This window comes from Meles meles, chromosome 3, assembly GCF_922984935.1.
Source record: "Meles meles chromosome 3, mMelMel3.1 paternal haplotype, whole genome shotgun sequence".
NCBI classification, from domain to species: Eukaryota; Metazoa; Chordata; class Mammalia; order Carnivora; family Mustelidae; genus Meles; species Meles meles.
This window is the reverse complement of record NC_060068.1, coordinates 29,026,650-29,046,434: the sequence shown is the minus strand read 5'-3', so window position 1 is coordinate 29,046,434 and position 19,785 is coordinate 29,026,650. Positions and strand designations below refer to the sequence as shown.

Here is a 19,785-nt window from a genome sequence, read left to right as displayed (position 1 = left end):
TCTCTGGGATTACAGGAACTCCAGCTTGTACCCCAAACCATGAGTAATTCTAGCCTCAGCTGTCTGAGCAGGTCCATACCATCAGAGAGGTCCCAAGCAGAGAGGGCACACTGAAATTTTCACACTGGCCCAAGCTAGGAATGCTCAGACTCTCTGGGTCCCAGAGAGTGCCAACTGGAACCTGCATGCACCTCTCCTAGGGCAGGGTGTGGGGAGCGACTCAGACTCTGGCTGCGCTTTCATTGGCAGAGTGCAAAAGGTGGTTCTGCCGGCTCCTGAGGCACACTCACCCTCAGGGATGCAACTACCCAGATGCTCCCAGGTGCGCAGGTAGCTCAGGGGCCAAGAACTAGCTTCTTCACTGCACTCTCTCTGGCTCAGGGCCAGTGGAGTTCGGTGGACTTAAGCCCCTGTCCCTAACCACCTGATTTCCCAATTTCCCCCTAGGATCCTTTGCTTTTTTGAGTGTTTTCAACCAGACTCCAAGTTAATGCTGGTCCCCAATCGCAGGGCACTATGGTATTGGGGTATTACTTTCTAATGGGTTGCTTCTGGTGGCTCCCTCCCACTTTTGTTTATCTTTGGATATCAGTCCTATGTTCCCACGCTGCTTTACCAGCCTACTGGCATCTTCTGCCCTCATAGAGATCCAGCAGTGTATATAATTCTAATCTCAGGCTGATTTAATGGATGATCAGAGTTTTTGGGTAGGTAATCAGCTCACTTTAGGGGACAGATTGAAACAGTGCCTTGTCCTACTTCTCAGCCATCTTGTCCCTTATATTCCAAGGCCTGATCTTTATTTTTAATAAAAGTTTTTTATTAACTTATTTGAAAGTGTGAGTGAGAGAGCATGAGTCGTGGGCCAGAGGGAGAAGGAAGAAGAGACTCCCAGCTGAGCAGGAAGCCTGACATAGGGCTTGATTCCAGGACCCTGGGACCATGATGTGAACCTAACACAGCTGCTGAACTGATTCAGGCACCTGGGTGCTCCTAATCTTCCTTTCAAACAGTTCTCATTTCCTTATTATTCCTTTTTTCCCAGGCATGACTGGATCCATGGAAGATTAAATTGACATCACAGAGATAAACTTCATTCTTCTGGAATTCTTTAACAACACACAGACCCATCCATTCCTTTTTTCCATGGTACTTATGATCTTCCTTACCTCCCTGATGGACAATGCCCTCATGATCCTGTTCATCTATGAGGACCCCCGTGTCATAGACCCATGTGCTTCTTGGTTAACCAACTCTTCCTCATGGACATGATTCTGATCTCCACCATAATCCAAAAAATGTCAGCCAACCACATTATGGGCACCAGGTTTATCTCTCTTGGCTGCAGAGCTCAGATCTTCCTATTTCTCACTCTGGGAGGGAAATAGTACATTCCCTTAGCAGCCATGGCTTATAGCACTATGTGGCCATATGTCACCCCCTGTGCTACCCTATCCTCATGAATCAGAAACTCTGCTTGCACATGACCACAGGCACCTGGATTCTGGGAAAGGTGGATGTGCTGATGCAGGCTGGTTCCATTCTGAGATTCCATTATCGATTAATAAACCATTTGTGTGAGGCATCCTACCTCAAACACCTTGCCTGTGCTGACACTGGAATTTTTTGAGTTTTTCATGTATGCATGCTGTGTCATTATACTCTTGATCCCTCTGTCTCTCATTTCACCCTCCTACATTCTGGTTCTGGTTGCTGTGCTCCACATGGGGTCCACTGCAACTCACAAGAAAACCTTTGCCACCTGCTACTCTCACCTGGATGTTGCGGGGTTCTTCTATGGTGCCAAGATATTCATCTACATGCAGTCCAAATCCTACTCTCCCATGGCCCATGAAGAGTAATATTCCATTGTATATACAGATCACATCTTCTTCATCCATTCATCTGTTGAAGGCAACTACATAAGCCAACTCTTAATCAAAATAAAGTGTCATATTCATATTCATATTAATGAATATGTTAATTGTAGGGGATCTTAACATGCCACTCTCAGTAATAGACAGAGCATCTAAGCAGAAAATTAACAAAGAAACAAGATAATTGAATGACACATTGGACCAGCTAGACCTCATATATACAGAACATTCTACCCTAAAAAAACAGAATACTCATTCTTCTCAATCACGCATGGACCTTTCTCCAGACTAGACTATATACTGGGTCACAAATCAGGTCTCAACAGATACCAAAGGTTTGAGATTATTTCCTGAATATTCTCAGACCACAATGCTTTGAAACTGGAACTCAACCACAGAAAAAGTTCGGAAGGAATTCAAAACCTTGGAAGCTAAAGATCATCCTGCTCAAAAATGTTTGGATCAACCAGGAAATCAAAGAACTTAATTCATGGAAACCAGTGAGAATGAGGACACACTGGTCTGAAACCTGTGGGATATGGCAAAGGCAGTCCTAAGGCAATACATAGCCATCCATGCCTCACTCAGAAAATGGAAAAAATCCAAAATACACAAACTCTCTTTATACCTTAACATCATTCATGAAAAAAAAAACAAAAACATTTATAATTTCATATATGAAAACCAGGAGTTACCATCTGGGAACAGTCATGTAGGAACATATGCTCTTGTAAGTTAGACTCATTCTCTCAGAAACAGCTAGCCAGTCTATAAGAATAACATAATACCCTCCAGTTCCATCCATGTCAATGTAAATTGTAGATATTCATTCTTTCTGGTGGCTGAGTAATATTCCAATGTATATATGATGAGGTAACTGGGTTATGGTAATTAAAGAGACCATATGATATGATGAGAATTGGGCATTATATTCAACTAATCAATCATTGAACATTATATCAACAACTAATGATGTACTATAAAAAAAAAAGAGGGAACTGATTCTCAAAATGGTTGGGAACCACTGTATATCCAGGAGAAATAACTTTCATATTCAAGTATTAAAATTAATATCTTACCAACAAACAATCAAAAATAGAATTCTTGGGGCTCCTGGGTGGCTCAGTGAGTTAAACCCTCTGTTTTCAGCCCAGGTCATGATCCCAGGGTCCTGGGATTGAGCCACACATCGGGCTCTCTACTCAGCAGGGAGCCTGCTTCCCTCTTTATTTCTCTGCCTGCCTCTCTGCCTACTTGTGATCTCTGCCTGTCAAATAAATAAATAAAATCTTAAAAAAATAGCATTCTTACAATTTGAAAAATAATTAAAATTAAATTTAGTTTTAATATCATGAAGATGAAATTAGGTTTACCATCCAGATTGGTAGCTGACTAAGTACATGACCAATCCAATAAGGAAAAAAAAAAAAAAAAAAAAGAGGGGCGGCTGGGTGGCTCAGTGGATTAAGCCACTGCCTTCAGCTCAGGTCATGATCTCAGGGTCCTAGGATTGAGCCCCACGTTGGGCTCTCTGCTCCACAGGGAGCCTGCTTCCTCCTCTCTCTCTGCCTGCCTCTCTGCCTACTTGTGATCTCTCTCTCTGTCAAATAAATAAAATTAAAAAAAATATTGAACACTGTTATGCTGTAAATAAGCAAATAAAAATAAATAAATTAATTTAAAAAAATATTGAACATGAAATAACTCTATCTGATGTCTATACGTTTATATATCTATGTTTCTCCATCTTTATGCATCTATGTGTTATGTATCCATCTATACAAATGTATCTATATATCTATATCTAAAAATACAGCTATCAGGAATAAAAATAAAAGCAAAAGTAACTCCCCCCCAAAAAAATTAAACACATGGGGCGCCTGGGTGGCTCAGTGGGTTAAAGCCTCTGCCTTCAGCTCAGGTCATGATCTCAGGGTCCTGGGATCGAGCCCCGCATCCAGCTCTCTGCTCAGCAGAGAGCCTGTTTCCCTCTCTCTCTGCCTGCCTCTCTTCCTACTTGTGATCTCTGTCAAATAAACAAATAAAATATTTTAAAAAGTTAAACACTAGAGAAACTGTTCTTTACCAAGAAAAGTACTTTCAGGAAATTTGATTTTATGGAATTGCGTGGAATGGAAACAAAATAAACACTACAAATCCTGTGGAATGTGATGATAAGATGGAAGTCACCTGAATGAAGAAAGCAATGTAAAGAATTCTCAATATTCTGATTGACTAGAAATAATGTCTTCTTCTACCAGTAAGTCTAACAACAGCAGAGAATGTGGTCTCTATTAGTTGAGTGCTGAGGATTTAGAGAAAAAATGTTCAGTATATTTTAAAAACCCAGGATTATTTGCTAGAGAGGGCAGCCATCTGGATAAGCAATGATCCCCAGACATGAGTAAAGAAGGTTTCCTGGATACTCAGCCCAGTAAATATTTCACTGAATCCAGCCAACATCTCACTGCCACTTTCAGAAAAAATTCCCCAGAAGAGCACAAGCACATTGAGTCCAGTCATTCCATAGACCAGAGAGATGACAAAAATATGTTATTGTTTGAAGTCATTAAATGTGCTGGTTTCTAACATAACCACCATGGAGTGATGATATGAGTTAATTATACAGTATCTTTGCATTGTTGGTGATTATGAAGTAATAATTTCATATTGATAAACAAATTGTATAAAATATTTCAGATAATTAAAATATATAAAATTAGGAATATAGTCAATGGTATTATAATAGTGGTATAATGGAAGAGTTATACTTGTGGTGAACATAGTATAATGTATAAACTTGTCAAATCACTAAACTATACACCTGAATCTAATGTAACGTTGTGTGTCACTTATACTAAAAAAAAGTGCATAGAAAAATAATTTTGAAAATTAAAAAAAATAGAAGCACAGTACATAATGTATTAAGAGGTGGAAGAGACCATTGAAATAAAGAATATAATGCATCCAAAGAAGTTCAAGAATGAGGTAAATATGGACATAGAGAAGGCTTTTAACTCGAAAACACTAAATAATTGGAGTGTCTGGGTGGCTCAGTGGGTGAAATCCTCTGCCTTCAGCTCAGGTCATGATCCCAGGGTCTTGGGATCTATCCCCACACCGAGGTCTCGCCTCAGAGGGGAGCCTGCTTCCCCCTATCTCTCTGCCTGCCTCTCTGCCTACTTGTGATCTCTGCATGTCAAATAAATAAATAAAATCTTTAAGAAAAAAAGGGAAAACACTAAATAAAATAATAGAAATTATTCCAAATATGTAATTTCTTTCAGCAAATGTAAACATACTTAATACTGCAAGTAAAAAACAAAGACTCTAGACTGGAGGAAAAGTATGGTTTATGGTAAGCTTATCTAAAAGGAAAAGATGCAGATTGTGTCAGAAGTAAAGAATGAGACAATTTTCATCAGCCAAATATTACCTCAACAGTAAACTGATTTAGAATTGTCATATTTGACAAAGAAATTTGATGGAAAAGCATTACTGAATATATAAAAATTCATGAGGAGTAAAAGATGGGTATTAGTAACCAGTATTCTGGTCATCATTTGTTTGTTTTTCAACACTCTCAATGTCTTTACTCTGCAATGTTTTGTAGCTGAGTGTAAAATTATTATTATGGTCCCATGACAGATATTTTTGGTAGGAAACCCCAACATCACCTGTAGTGCATGATTCAACATTTTATGGGATACAGTACAAAATATATTTTCTTTATATACCTCCCTCTCTGTTTTCATTCAGTATCTGGGCAGTAGCTTGGATTTTTCATGATTCCAGGTCCTGTGAGTTAGCTATTCTTTCTATGGTTCCATATAGTACCTGCCAGTTCTGAGCTGGGCTCCAAATTCCCTGCATGACTTCCAGGAAGACACTTCATCCAGGTGTCTTCATTTTTCAAGGTGATGGAAACTTCCTAGTATTTGTACTTTCTCTTCTCTATTGGGATTTTTGGTGTTCCTATCACTCATTAAGTTAATTTTCTGAAAAATTTTATGCTTGTTTGAACATCTATAAGGTGGTTTCAATTTTATAACTGAAGACTCATAAAGGACCTCTTATTCTGCAGATGTGTAAGTCAAGCACAGAAAAAATAATTTTTTGAAAGAGACAGATTTCCTAAACATTTTCATGCCATGGTGATGGAAGAAACAACAGAAGAAAGAAAATACTATCCCTAAAGTCATTGGTTTAGAATTGATAAACAGGGGTGCCTGGTGGCTCAGTGGGTTAAGCCTTTGCTTTAGGCTCAGGTCGTGATCTCTGGGTCCTGGGATCAAGCCCTACATTGGTCTCTCTGCTCAGCTGGGAGCTTGCTTCCCCCTCCCTTATATCTTCTGCTCTGCCTACTTGTGATCTTTCTCACTGTCAAATGAATAAATATAATAAAAAAAGAGAATTGATAGACACTTTCAAAAACATAGGATAGAGCATACCAAAATAAGTACATGACCAGCCTCATATATATGGTGTGGAAGTTTATACAATGCTTTAGATAAAATAAATCTAATAGACATGTAAAGGTGTTTCAATCCAAAAGAGGAATAATACACATAATTTTTCTGAATTCCACAGAGAACATTATGCAAGATAGATCATATATTACACCACAAAACAAGACTTAACTAATTTAAGAATACTGAAATTATATCAACTCTATTTAATTATCACATTGATCGGAAAAATATATCAATAATGGGAGCAATATTTATAAATATGTGAAATATAAAACACATTCTTGAACAGTTTATGGGTCAAAGAAGAAAAAGTTAAATTGAAATGTGTATTAAGACAAATGAAATAAAAAATAAAACATATAAATAGGATGTAGCAAAAATAGTTTTTAGAAGGAAATTTATATCAATAAATGGCTACATTAGTAAAAAAAAATTAACAACCTAATTTCCCACCTCAAAGAACTACTAAAAGAAGAACATATGAAGCCAAACTTATCACAAGAAAGAAAAAAATAAAAAATTAAGATATAAGTAAATAAAATTGAGACCAAAAAAACAATGGGAAAGAAAGCTACAAATTGTTTTTGAAAAGATAAACAAAGTTTAAGAATTTTTGCGGGGTACCCAAAGGAAAAGAAGACTCAGATAAATGGAAATATAAATGAAAGAGGAAACATTGCAAAAAATAACACAAAAATACAAAAGATCATAAGAAATTTCTATGAACCGCTATGTAACAAAAAGTGGGATAATAGAAAAAAAAAAGAGATGAATTCCTGGAAGCAGCCTATCTACCAGACTGAATCATTAAGAAAAAAAAAAACAACTAAATGGAGCAAGAATAAGTCAGATTTAAACAGTAATCAAATGGCTGAAAAAAGAAAAGCCAAGAATTACATATCTTCAAAGCTGAATTCTATGAAATACTTGAAAAAATTAGTACCAATTATTTTCAAATTATCTGCACACACACACACACACTCACATGCACATACATACACATACACAAATTGAAGAAGAGGGAACACTTCAAATAATTGTAATTGCAAGCATTAATGACACTACAAAAACAAAATCACAGGCAAATATCCCTAATGATGGTAGTTGCAAAATTCTTCAATTAAATACTAGGAAACTTAGTTCAAGAGCATCTTGAAAAAATCATACATCATGATCAAGTGTGACTTTTTCCTGGGATGCAAAAATGACAACATACACAAATCAATAAACATGATAATCCACACGAAAAACTGCAAATTCTACAAAGTGATTAAGAAAAACCTATGACCATTTCAATAGATGAAGAAAAAGCATTTGATGAAATATGGTATTTTTCTTGATTAAAAAAAAAACTTAGTTATATAAAGAATGTCCTCCAAATAATAAAATTCCTCTAAGTCACAAAACATCTAACAATAAAATCAACCCTTAAAAGGTGACAGCCCCGGGGCGCCTGGGTAGCTCAGTGGGTTATGCCGCTGCCTTCGGCTCACGTCATGATCTCGGGGTCCTGGGATCGAGTCCCGCATCGGGCTCTCTGCTCAGCAGGGAGCCTGCTTCCCTCCCTCTCTCTCTCTGCCTGCCTCTCTATCTACTTGTGATCTCTCTCTGTCAAATAAATAAAATAAAATCTTTAAAAAAATTATATAAAAAAGGTGACAGCCTTATTTCTCTAAAATCAGAAAAACACAAGGATCATCATTTTCATAAATTCTATTCAGTACACTACTGAGACCTCTATTCAGAAAAATTAAACCAGAAAAAAAAGACATTCAAATCAGAAAGAAATGCTTTAAATTCTTTTTGTAGACTACAGCATCTTGTATACAGAAAACCACAAGAACTCTATCAACAAATTTTTAGAACTAATAAACAATTCAGTAAAATTACAGAACACAAATTCAAAATATAAAACTCAGTTGCATTTGTATAAACAAATAATTAGAAAGAATTAGAAAGAAATTTAGAAAATATTTACAATACTGTGCAACGTAATAAAACTCTTAGGATTAAGTTTAATCATGGAGTTGAAAGATCTCTTCACTAAAACTGTAAGACACCATTAAAATAATTTGGGGAAGCACAGATAGTTGGAAAGAGACCCCATGTCTACGGGCTGTAAAAATTGTTAAAATTAATATTATATTATATATTATATTATATTAATAAGATGTAATTTAATAATTATTTACTATGATATTCATACTACCAAAAGCTAAATTCAGATTGCATATATTTCCTTCATACTTTGAATGTATTCTTCAAAGAAATAGAAAAACAGGTATTCCTAAAATTCATAGGAAACCACAAAAGTCCCCAAATATCTAAAGCACTATGAACAAGAAGACCTCACTTATAAAAATTAAATTAAAATGTATTAAAGAATTAAATATCAGATTTGAAACTCTAAAACTTTTTGAGGACAGCATAGTGAAATATCCTTTTGTCATTAGTCTTACTGGTATATATTTTTGGATATAACACCAAAGTAGAGCGAACAAAAGCAAAAATAAACAATTTAGGTTATGGGAAACTAAAAGAATTCTACAAAGCAGTGGGAACAACCAAGAAAATAAAAAAGGCAATCTAAGGAATAAGAGAAAATCATCATGTAATAAGGGATTAATATCTAAAGTCTATGAGAAACAAATAAAACTCTAGAGCAAAAATATAAGCAAAAAGTAAAAAAAAAATAGAAACTAAACAGACAATATGTCATAACAAAATATGTGGGATACAACAAAATTCTGTCTAACCAATGTGATAACAATGAAGGTCTACCTCAAGAAACAATCATAACATCTAGAGTCATTTATGGTTTGTCTCCCTCCCAATCCCATCTTGTTTCATTTATTCTTCTCCTATCCCCCTACCCCCCCCATGTTGCTTCTCCATGTCCTCATATCAGGGAGATCATATGATAGTTGTCTTTCTCCGATTGACTTATTTCACTAAGCATGATACGCTCTAGTTCCATCCATGTCGTCGCAAATGGCAAGATTTCATTTCTTTTGATGGCTGCATAGTATTCCATTGTGTATATATACCACATCTTCTTTATCCATTCATCTGTTGATGGACATCTAGGTTCTGATCTCCCTGATATGAGGACATGGAGAAGCAACATGGGGGGGTAGGGGGATAGGAGAAGAATAAATGAAACAAGATGGGATTGGGAGGGAGACAAACCATAAATGACTCTTAATCTCACAAAACAAACTGGGGGTTCCTGGGGGGAGGTGGGATTGGGAGAGGGGGAGTGGGCTATGGACATTGGGGAGGGGAGGCGAACCATAAGAGACTATGGACTCTGAAAAACAACCTGAGGGTTTTGAAGGGTCAGGGGTGGGAGGTTGGGGCAACCTGAGGGTTTTGAAGGGTCAAGGGTGGGAGGTTGGGGGAACAGGTGGTGGGTAATGGGGAGGGCACGTTTTGCATGGAGCACTGGGTGTTGTGCAAAAAGAATGAATACTGTTACGCTGAAAAAATAAATAAAATGGAAAAAGAAAAAGAAACAATCATAACAAATCCCAAATAAACAATTTAAAATTGTAATAAAGGAACTAGAAAAAAAAGCCAAAAGTTAGTAGAAGGAAATAAATATTGAAGATCTCAGTGAAATAAAAAAAAAGTAATAAAAAGAAAATGGAGGGACACCTGGGTGGCTCAGTCATTTAAGTGGCTGTCTTTGGCTCAGGTCATGATCCCAGCATCCTGGGATCGTGTCCTGCATCAGGCTCATTGCTCTATGGGGAGCCTGCTTCTCCCTCTGCCTCTGCCTGCCACTCTGTCTGTGCTCTCTCACATGCGCATTCTCTCTCTCTGACCAATAAAAATCTTAACAAAAAATAAAATGAAAAAAAATCAATGAAACATGAAAAAATGTTCTTCATCACCAGCCATCAAGGAGATTCAAATTAAAACAACATTGAGATACCACCTAACACCAGTTAGAATGGCCAAAATTAGCAAGACAGGAAACAACGTGTGCTGGAGAGGATGTGGAGAAAGGGGAACCCTCTTCCACTGTTGGTGGGAATGCAAGTTAGTGCAGCCACTTTGGAGAACAGTGTGGAGATTCCTGAAGAAATTAAGAATATAGCTTCCCTATGACCCTGCAATTGCACTGCTGGGTATTTACCCCAAAGATACAGATGTAGTGAAAAGAAGGGCCATTTGTACCCCAATGTTTATTGCAGCAATGGCTACGGTCGCCAAACTGTGGAAAGAACCAAGATGCCCTTCAACGGATGAATGGATAAGGAAGATGTGGTCCATATACACAATGGAGTATTATGCCTCCATCAGAAAGGACGAATACCCAACTTTTGTAGCAACATGGACGGGACTGGAAGAAATTATGCTGAGCGAAATAAGTCAAGCAGAGAGAGTCAAGTATCATATGGTCTCACTTATTTGTGGAGCATAACAAATAACATGGAGGACATGGGGAGATGGAGAGGAGAAGGAGTTGAGGGAAACTGGAAGGGGAGATGAACCATGAGAGACTATGGACTCTGAAAAACAACCAGAGGGTTATGAAGGGGCGGCGGGGGGTGGGGTGGGAGGTTGAGGAACCAGGTGGTGGGTAATAGGGAGGGCACGTACTGCATGGAGCACTGGGTGTGATGCCAAAACAATGAACACTGTTATGCTGTAAATAAGCAAATAAAAATAAATAAATAAATTTTAAAAAAAGAAAATGAAAAAAATCAATGAAACTAAGAGCTGCTTCTTTGAAAAGATCAACAAAATTAACAAATCTTTGATTAATAATCACTCACCAAGAAGAAAAGTGATCAAATAACTAATAACATCAGAAATACAAAAGAAGTTAAAAGTGTTAAAATTTAAAAGAAGTTAAAAGTTAAAAGCCACAGAAATGCCACGTGGAATTATCATGAATTACATGCCAACACATTAAACAGCCTAGAAAGATGGATAAATATCTAGACATTTCCCATCTTCCCTGATAGAATCATGAAGAAACAGAAAATTTGAATTGGCAAATTACCAGGATGAAGATCAAATTATTAATCAAAAACCTACAGTAAGCAAAAGTTCAAGAACAGATAGCATTACTAGTGAAGTCTACATCATTGAAATAAGATGTAATACCTATCCTTCTCCAACTCTTCAAAAACGTCAGAGTAGATAAAAAGATTGAAACTCATTTTAAAAAATTAACATTACCCAGATACAGAAACTAGGCAAGGACAACAGGGAAAAAAAGGACAAGTTGATATTCCTAGTGAACATAGATGCAAATATCCCCAACAAAATTTCAGAATATTGAATTCATGAATATTTTCAAATAGTTACATGCAATGATTTAGTGGATTTATTCTAGGGATGCAAGGATGACTCAGGCTCTGTAAATCAACCAATATGATGCATCATGATAACAAAAGATAAAAATTGTATGATCATCTCAGTAGATATAGAAAAGCATTTGACAAAATATTTATTTGGATAACCCTCCACAAAGTGGATAGAAAGGAAAAGTACCTCAACTTACTTAGTAAGGAATATAAGACAAAACCACTGCTAAAATTATACTCAATGAGGAAAAGCTGAAATCTTACTCTAATAGCAGAAGCAAGACAAAGATGACCACTATTCCCACGGTTACTCAGCTTAGGCTTGGAAATCCTGCCTCTAGCAATTAGACAGGATAAAAGTAATATAAAAGGCATTGGCAAATTAGCAAGAAGTAAAATTGTTACTATTTTGCAGGTGAAATACATGATACTATATATAAAAAAGTACCAAAGAACTGCATCAGAAACTGTTAAAACTAATAAATAAATCCAGTTCAATTGTAAGATATGAAATAAATATTTAAAAATCTATTGTATTTTATGTAGTAATAATCAACTATTAGAAAGAGAAATCAAAAAATTTATTATGTCAAACAGAATAAAACATCATATAGTAAATTTAAGCAAGCAGGCAAAAGTCTTGTACACTGAAAACCAAGTTGTTGATTAAAGAAATTAAAGTAGACATGAATAAATGGAAAGTAACTCCATGCTTAAAGATTGGTAGAATTATTGTTAAAATTCCCATACTACTCAAAGCAATCTTACAGATTCAGTAAAATCACTACCAAAATACCAGTTGCATTTTTTGTAGAAGTATAACAAATTATTCTAAAATTTTTATGGAATCACAAAAAAAGCAAAACCAAAACCAAAACCAAACAACCAAGTGAAAGAATACTAATGCCAGAGGTATTATGTTCCCTGATTTTGTTATAATATAAGCTATCCTGGTCAAATCAGTGTGGTATTAAAATTAAAATAGACACATAGATTAATGGAACCAGAGAACCCAGAAATAAACCCACACATATGTGATTATTTAATTTACAAAATAGAGGCAAGAAGACACCCAAGAAAGGACTGTCTCTTCAATAAACATAATGGTAAAATTGGTCAGCTACAGGCAAAGACTACAACTAAACAACAATTTTACACCACATAAAAAAATCCACTGAATATTCATTAAAACACTAAATGTAAGACCTGAAACCAAAAAACTCATAGAAAAAACATAGATAGTAATTTCCTTGTCACTGGTCTTAGAGATGTCATTTTATATCTAATTCCAAGGGTGGGGGAAACAAAAGCAAAAATAAACATGTGGGGTTATATCAAATAAGAAATTTCTGCACAGCAAAGGAAAACATGGACAAAATGAAAAGGAACCTAGTGTATAGGGAAAGATTCACAAAACTATACCAGATAGGAATTAATATTCAAAATTTATAAAGAACTCATGCAATTGAGTAACTAAAACAATCTGATTTGAAATGGGCACTGGCTCTAATTAGACATATTTCTGAAAAAGACTTTGAAGACATAGAAATGGCCAACAGCCACACAAAAAGATGCTGAACATCACTAATTATCAGGGAAATGAAATCAAAATCACAATGAGATATCACCTTCAAATTTTCAAAATGTCTATTTTCAAAAAGACAAGAAATAAGTGGGCAGAGAAAAGAAAAAATGTGCATGCTTTGTGGTAATGCAAATTGGTGCAACTACCAAGTGAAAGAGTGTGAACGTTCCTTAAAAAATTGCACTAGTGGATATTTACCCAAAAACATAGATGCAGTGAAAAGAAGGGACACACACATTCCAATATTCATAGAAGTAATGTCCACAATAGGCAAACTGTGGAAGGAATCAAGATATACTTCAACAGTTGAATGGATAAAGAAAATGTGGTTTATATGGAATATTACTCAGTGATCAGAAAGGTTGAATATCTACCATTTATACTGTTCAACTCATGTGGAATATAAGGAATAGTGCATAGGTTCATAGGGATAGTGAGGGAAAACTGAATAGGAAGAAATCAGAGAGGCAGACAAACTATGAGAAATGCTTTACTCCAGGAAACAAACAGGGTTGAAGAAAGGTCAGTGGGTGGGGAAAGAGGTTACTGAGAGATGGGCATTAATGAGCACTCTTGATGTGACGAGCACTCAAATCACTATGTTGTGTATCTGATACTCATATAATATTGTATGTCAATTATACCTTAATAACTTTTCTTAAAAGGGAAGAAATTAAAAAATGGAAAGTAAAAAAGACATGAAGTTCTAATGTACAGTAAACCATGAACTTCTCAAGAAAATATCTTAGGTATTTTCATGTAATGCATTGTATGGAGATGTGAATAAGGAATTCACACATTGTGGTAAGAGCTCTGATTAGGAATAAATGTATCTTAAGTAGATTAGTAACACCAAAATGCAAAAGATACACTTATAAATTGGGTAAAGTGGATAATACATAATTCATAGGACAATTTCAGAAGTACTGATATGGGGGGACAAGACGGCAGGAACTAGGAGGAGGTGCCATTTCAACCTGTACCCTAAAGTGAGCTGATTACCTATGAAGGAACTCTGATCACCCATGAAATCAGCCTGATATTACAATTATACACATCTGGATCTCTACGGGGGCGGAAGATGCCAGTGGACAGGTAAAGCAGAGTGGGAACATCAAACTGATATTGGAAGATAAATAAAAGGGGGAGGGAGCCACCAGAAGTGACACTTTGGAAAGTAATACCCCAATACGAGAGTGCCCTGCAACTGGGGAGCAGCATTAACTTGGAGTCTAGTTGAAAGCACTCAAAAAGAGCAAAAGATTGTGTGTGGGGGGGATTGTGGGAATCGTGGTGGTTAGCAACAGGGGCTTAAGTCCCTGGACTGATGACAGCCACCTCTGGCACTGAGTCAGGGAGAGTGTGGCAAAGAAACCAGGTCTTGGTCCCTGAGCCCCTAGGGAGCACGCCTGAGGGTGCGTGGGGGTGGGGCTCCCGTGAGGGGCTGGGAGCCTCACCAGCTGGCAGAAACACAACCTTTTTGCAGTCCCCATGCGTGCTCCACACTCTGCTATCAATGCCTGGGTTGGACCCCACACCCTCCCCTGAGAGAGGTGCATGCAGTCGCCAGCTGGGGGCTCTCCATCCCAGAAAGGCTGAGTACTCCTAGCCCAGGCCAGTGGGAAAATCTCAGTGTGCAATCACTGCTTGGAATCTCTCTGGCAGTCTGGAGCTGCCCAGACAGCCGCAGCTGTTGTGGTTTTGGGCGCAAGCAAGTATTCCTGCTTCCCCAGGGACTGTGACTCAGCACTTGCTCTGCCAACAGCCTAGAGGGAACTTATGTGCTCTGCAGCACCCAGAGGGGAACAGACTATGGCTTCTCTCTGAGAGGGAGGCCTGGGTGCAGTTGCTTTCCTCTAAACCTTCAAAAACCATCGAGAGCTGCCAAGGGGAGAGAAAACAAACAAACATAAAAACCTCCAGAGAACAAAAGCCTGAAAAATTGGTTTCCTCAGAGCCCACCCCCTTGAGGGGGGCAGGAGGACTTAACTCAGGATACACTGCCTGAAAACCCACAATATAGGCCCCTTGCCCAGAAGGCTAACTGGAAAAACAAACAAACAAACAAAACAAGAGAACAACCACTACTTCATAGATACAACTTTTATTTTTAATTCGTTCCCACTATTCTGGTTCATTTTTTTAAATTTTTTATATAGATAATTTTTTTAGCCTATTTACCATCACAGTGAGATGTCCAGTACATCAAATTCCAAAATAACCTTTTAACATGAAATATTTGATACATACACCCGTGTTTTACTTTTGGTTTTCTATTTTTTTAATTTTCCTAAATTTAAATTTCATTTAGTTTAGTTTAGTTCATTCTTTTTTTTAAAATTTTTATTCTTTAATATTCGTATGGAGTTAAACTTCAAAGTAATCCCCTTTCCCCAATCAATGCTAACCCTATAGATAAACCAATATTTTATCCCAAGTTATCCTAGGAAACTTGAGTCCTTTAACAAAGATATCAAGATATATCCAGAAAGAATCAAAATAACCTTCCTTGCCCATACTGAGAATTTATAACCACTCTCCCAACTTTTTCATCCACCAGTGATTCTGTGTATTTGTGTTTGTCCTGGTACTATATAAATCTTATACGTGGGGTTCTTTTTGATGAGGTTCTTTGTTTGTTTGTTTTGCTTTCATATATATATATTTTTTTTCTCTTGCCATATACTTTTATCATTCTTTCTGTTTGTCTGTTTTTGTTTGTATACTTCAAAAATCTTATGTTGGGGCCCATTTGGGCTGAGACTTCTCTTTTATCTTTCTTTTATTTTTACTGTCTCTCTCTCTCTCTCTCTCTCTCTCTGTGTGTGTGTGTCTGTCTTTTCTTTTTTCTCTCTTTCTTTTTTTCTATCATTTGGGTGGGGTCACTTGATTGCTCAGAAGCATTCTAGGGTGCACCTTGACGGCACCACAGTTGATACATCCGCTACATCCGTTCAGCCATCTATCACCAAAATGACTAGGAGGAGGAATGCTCAACAGAAGAAAAATGCAGAGGATGGGCCTTCTGCAACAGAGCTAATGGCTATTGACATAGACAATATGTTGGGAAGGGAATTCCAGCTAAAAATTATCCAGGAAATAGCTAGGTTGGAGAAAGCCATGGGATGATGAAACAGAATTGATTAGGGCAAAACGAAAGCCACCAGGGATGATGTTCACAATGTTAGGGCAGAACTGAAAACCACCAGGGAAGATGTTCAAAATGCTCTCAATGAGTTCCAAACTAATCTAAATACTTTAAAAGCTAGGGTAACTGAGACAGAAGATAGAATTAGTGATCTGGAGGACAAACAGATAGAGAGAAAGGATTGGATGAAGCCTGGAAGAAACAGCTTGGAAACCATGAAATCAGAATTAGGGAAATAAATGATGCCATGAAACGTCCTGAAGTCAGAATTATTGGAATCCCTGAAGGGGAGGAGAAATAAAGAAGTCTAGAAGATATAGTGGAATAAGTTCTCCATGAAAATTGTCCCAATCTCGCGAATGGAACCAGCGTTCATGTACTAGAGGCAGAGCGGTCTCCCCCCAAGATTATAGATCCTCCAAAGTGCTCAAGACACCTAATAGTAAGAAAGAGGAATTATAATTGTAGAGAAAAGCTCTGGAAGGCAGCTAGGACAAAGAAGCTTCTTAGGTACAGAGGCAAGACCAAAAGAATAACATCAGACCTGTCCACAGAAACCTGGAAAGCCAGAAAGGGCTGGAAAGATGTATTCAGGGCAGTAAATGAGAAGAACATGCAGCAAAGAATAGTTTATCTAGTAAGACTGACATTCAAAATGGATGGAGAGATAAAGAGTTTCCAAGACTGCCAAGGCTTAAAAAAGTATGCCACCACCAAGCTGACACTGCAGGAAATATTAAGGGGGATTCAATAAAAGAGGAAACATCCAAAGAATATCATTGAAGAGACATATAGAGAAAATCTACAGAAAGAAAGTCCCCAAAGTTAACACGATGTCAATAAAAACGTAATGATCAATAATCACGCTCAATGTGAATGGCCTAAAAGCGCCCATAAAATGACACAGTGTTGCAGGACGGATAAAACAACAGGACCCATTCATATGTTGTCTACAATATACCAATTTTGAACCTAAGGATACACCCAGACTGAAAGTGAAGGGATGGAGCAGCATCTCTCATGCCAGTGGACCTCAAAAGAAGGCCGGAGTAGCAATTCTCATATCAGATAAATTAGAACTTAAACTAAAGACTGAAGTCAGAGATACAGCAGAACACTATATCCAACAAGATGTAGTGGGCTATCCACCAAGATGATCTAACAATTGTAAGTATCTATGCCCCCAATATGGGAGCAGCCAATTACATAAGAAAACTATTAATCAAGATAAAGAGTCATACTGATATGAATACATTAACAGTAGGATATCTTAACACACTTCTCTCAGAAATAGACAGATCATCAAAGCAGAAAATCAATAAAGAAATAAGAGCACTGAATGACACATTGGACGAGATGGGTGTCATAGACATATACAGAATATAGCACCATAGAAAAATACTCATTCTTCCCAGGTGCACATGGAAACTTTTCCAGAATAGACTAGATACTGGGTCACAAATCAGGACTCAAACAATAGCAAAAGACTGAGATTGTTCCCTGCATATTCTCAGATCACAATGCTTTGAAACTGGAAGCTCAATCATAAGGAAAAGTTCTGGAGGAAACGAAGCACCTGGAAGCTAAGACCACCTTCCTTAAAATGCTTGGATCAGTCAGGAGATCAAAGAAGAACTTAAACATGGAAACTAATGAGAATGAAGACACTTTGGCCCAAAACCTAAGGATACAGCAAAGGTGGTTCTAAGGGGGAAATACATAGCCATCCAAGACTCCTTCAAAAACATTAAAAAATCCAGAAAAATAGAGAAAAAAAATATTTAAAAATCCAGAATACACAAGCTATCTTTACACCTTAAAGAACTGGAGAATCAACAACACATGAAACAAACTCCACACACAAGAAGGGAAATAATCAAGATTAGAGCAGAGATCAATGAGGTAGAAACTAGAGATACAGTAGAACGTATCAATGAAACTGGAAGCTGGTTTTTTGAAAGAATCAATAAGATCGATAAACCATTGTGCACACTAATCCAAAAGAAATGAGAGAATGCTCAAATTAATAAAATTATGAATGAAAAGGGAGAGATCACAACTAACACCAAGGAAGTAGAAACAATCCTCACAAATTATTACCAACAGTTATATGCCAATAAGCTAAGCAAGATGAAATGGATGCATTCCTGGAAAACTATAAACTCCCAATATTGTACCAGGAAGAAACTGAATACCTGAAAATACTGATATCTTGTAACGAGATTGAAGTAGTGATCAAAAACCTCCCAAAAAACAAGAGCCCAGGACCTGACAGATTCCTTGGGGAATTCTACCAAACTTTCAAAGAAGATATAACACCTATTCTCCTGAAGCTGTTTCCAAAAAATTGAAGCAGAAGGAAAACTTCCAGACTCTTAATGAAGCCAGCATTACCCTGATCCCTAAACCAACCAAAGACCACACCATAAGGGAGAATTTCACACCAATATCACTGATAATATGGAGGCTAAGATTCTCAAAAAGATACTAGCAAACAGGATCCAACAGCACATTAAAACGACTATCCACCATGACCACGTGGGATTCATCCATGGGTTACAAGAATGGTTCAACACTCACAAATCAATCAATGTGATAGAACAAATCAATAATAGAAGAGAGAAGAACCTCATGGTCCTCTCAATTGATGCAGAAAAAGCATTTGACAAAATCCAGCATCCGTTCCTGATTAAAATGCTTCAAATTATAGGGATAGAGGGAACATTACTCAACTTCATAAAATTTACCTATGAAAGACCCAAACCAAATAAAATCCTCAATGGGGAAAAGCTCAAAGCCTTCCCATTGAGATCGGGAACATGACAAGGATGCCCACTCTCACCACTCTTGTTCAACATAGTATTAGAAGTCCTAGCAACAGCAATCAGACAACAAAGAGAAATAAAATGTATCCAAATTGGCAATGAACGTCAAAATCTCTCTCTTTGAAGATGACATGATTCTTTATATGGAAAACCCAAAAGACTCCACCCCCAAACTCCTGGAACTCATATAGCAATTCAGTAATGTGGCAGGATACAAAGTCAAAATACAGAAATCAGTGGCTTTCTTAAACATTCACAATGAAAAGACAGAAAGGGAAATGAGAGAATCTATTCCATTTACTTTAGTACCAAGAACCATAAGAGACCTGCGAATAAACCTAACCAAAGAGGTAAAAGATCTCTACTTGAGGAACTACAGAACACTCATGAAAGAAACTGAAGAAGACACAAAAAGATGTAAGACCTTTCCATGTTCTTGGATCTGAGGAAAAAACATTGCTAAAATGTCTATACTGCCTAGAGCAATCTATATTTTCAATGCCATTCAGATAAAAATTCCACTGGTATTTTTCAAAGAGCTGGAGCAAATAATCCTA

The 19,785-nt window shown here is 37.1% G+C and overlaps 1 pseudogene; it reads left to right on the top strand.

The window, feature by feature from the left end:
* The first annotated feature begins 1,059 nt into the window (after positions 1–1,059).
* LOC123939190 lies at positions 1,060–1,862 on the top strand (annotated as a pseudogene).
* Positions 1,863–19,785: the final 17,923 nt, after the last annotated feature.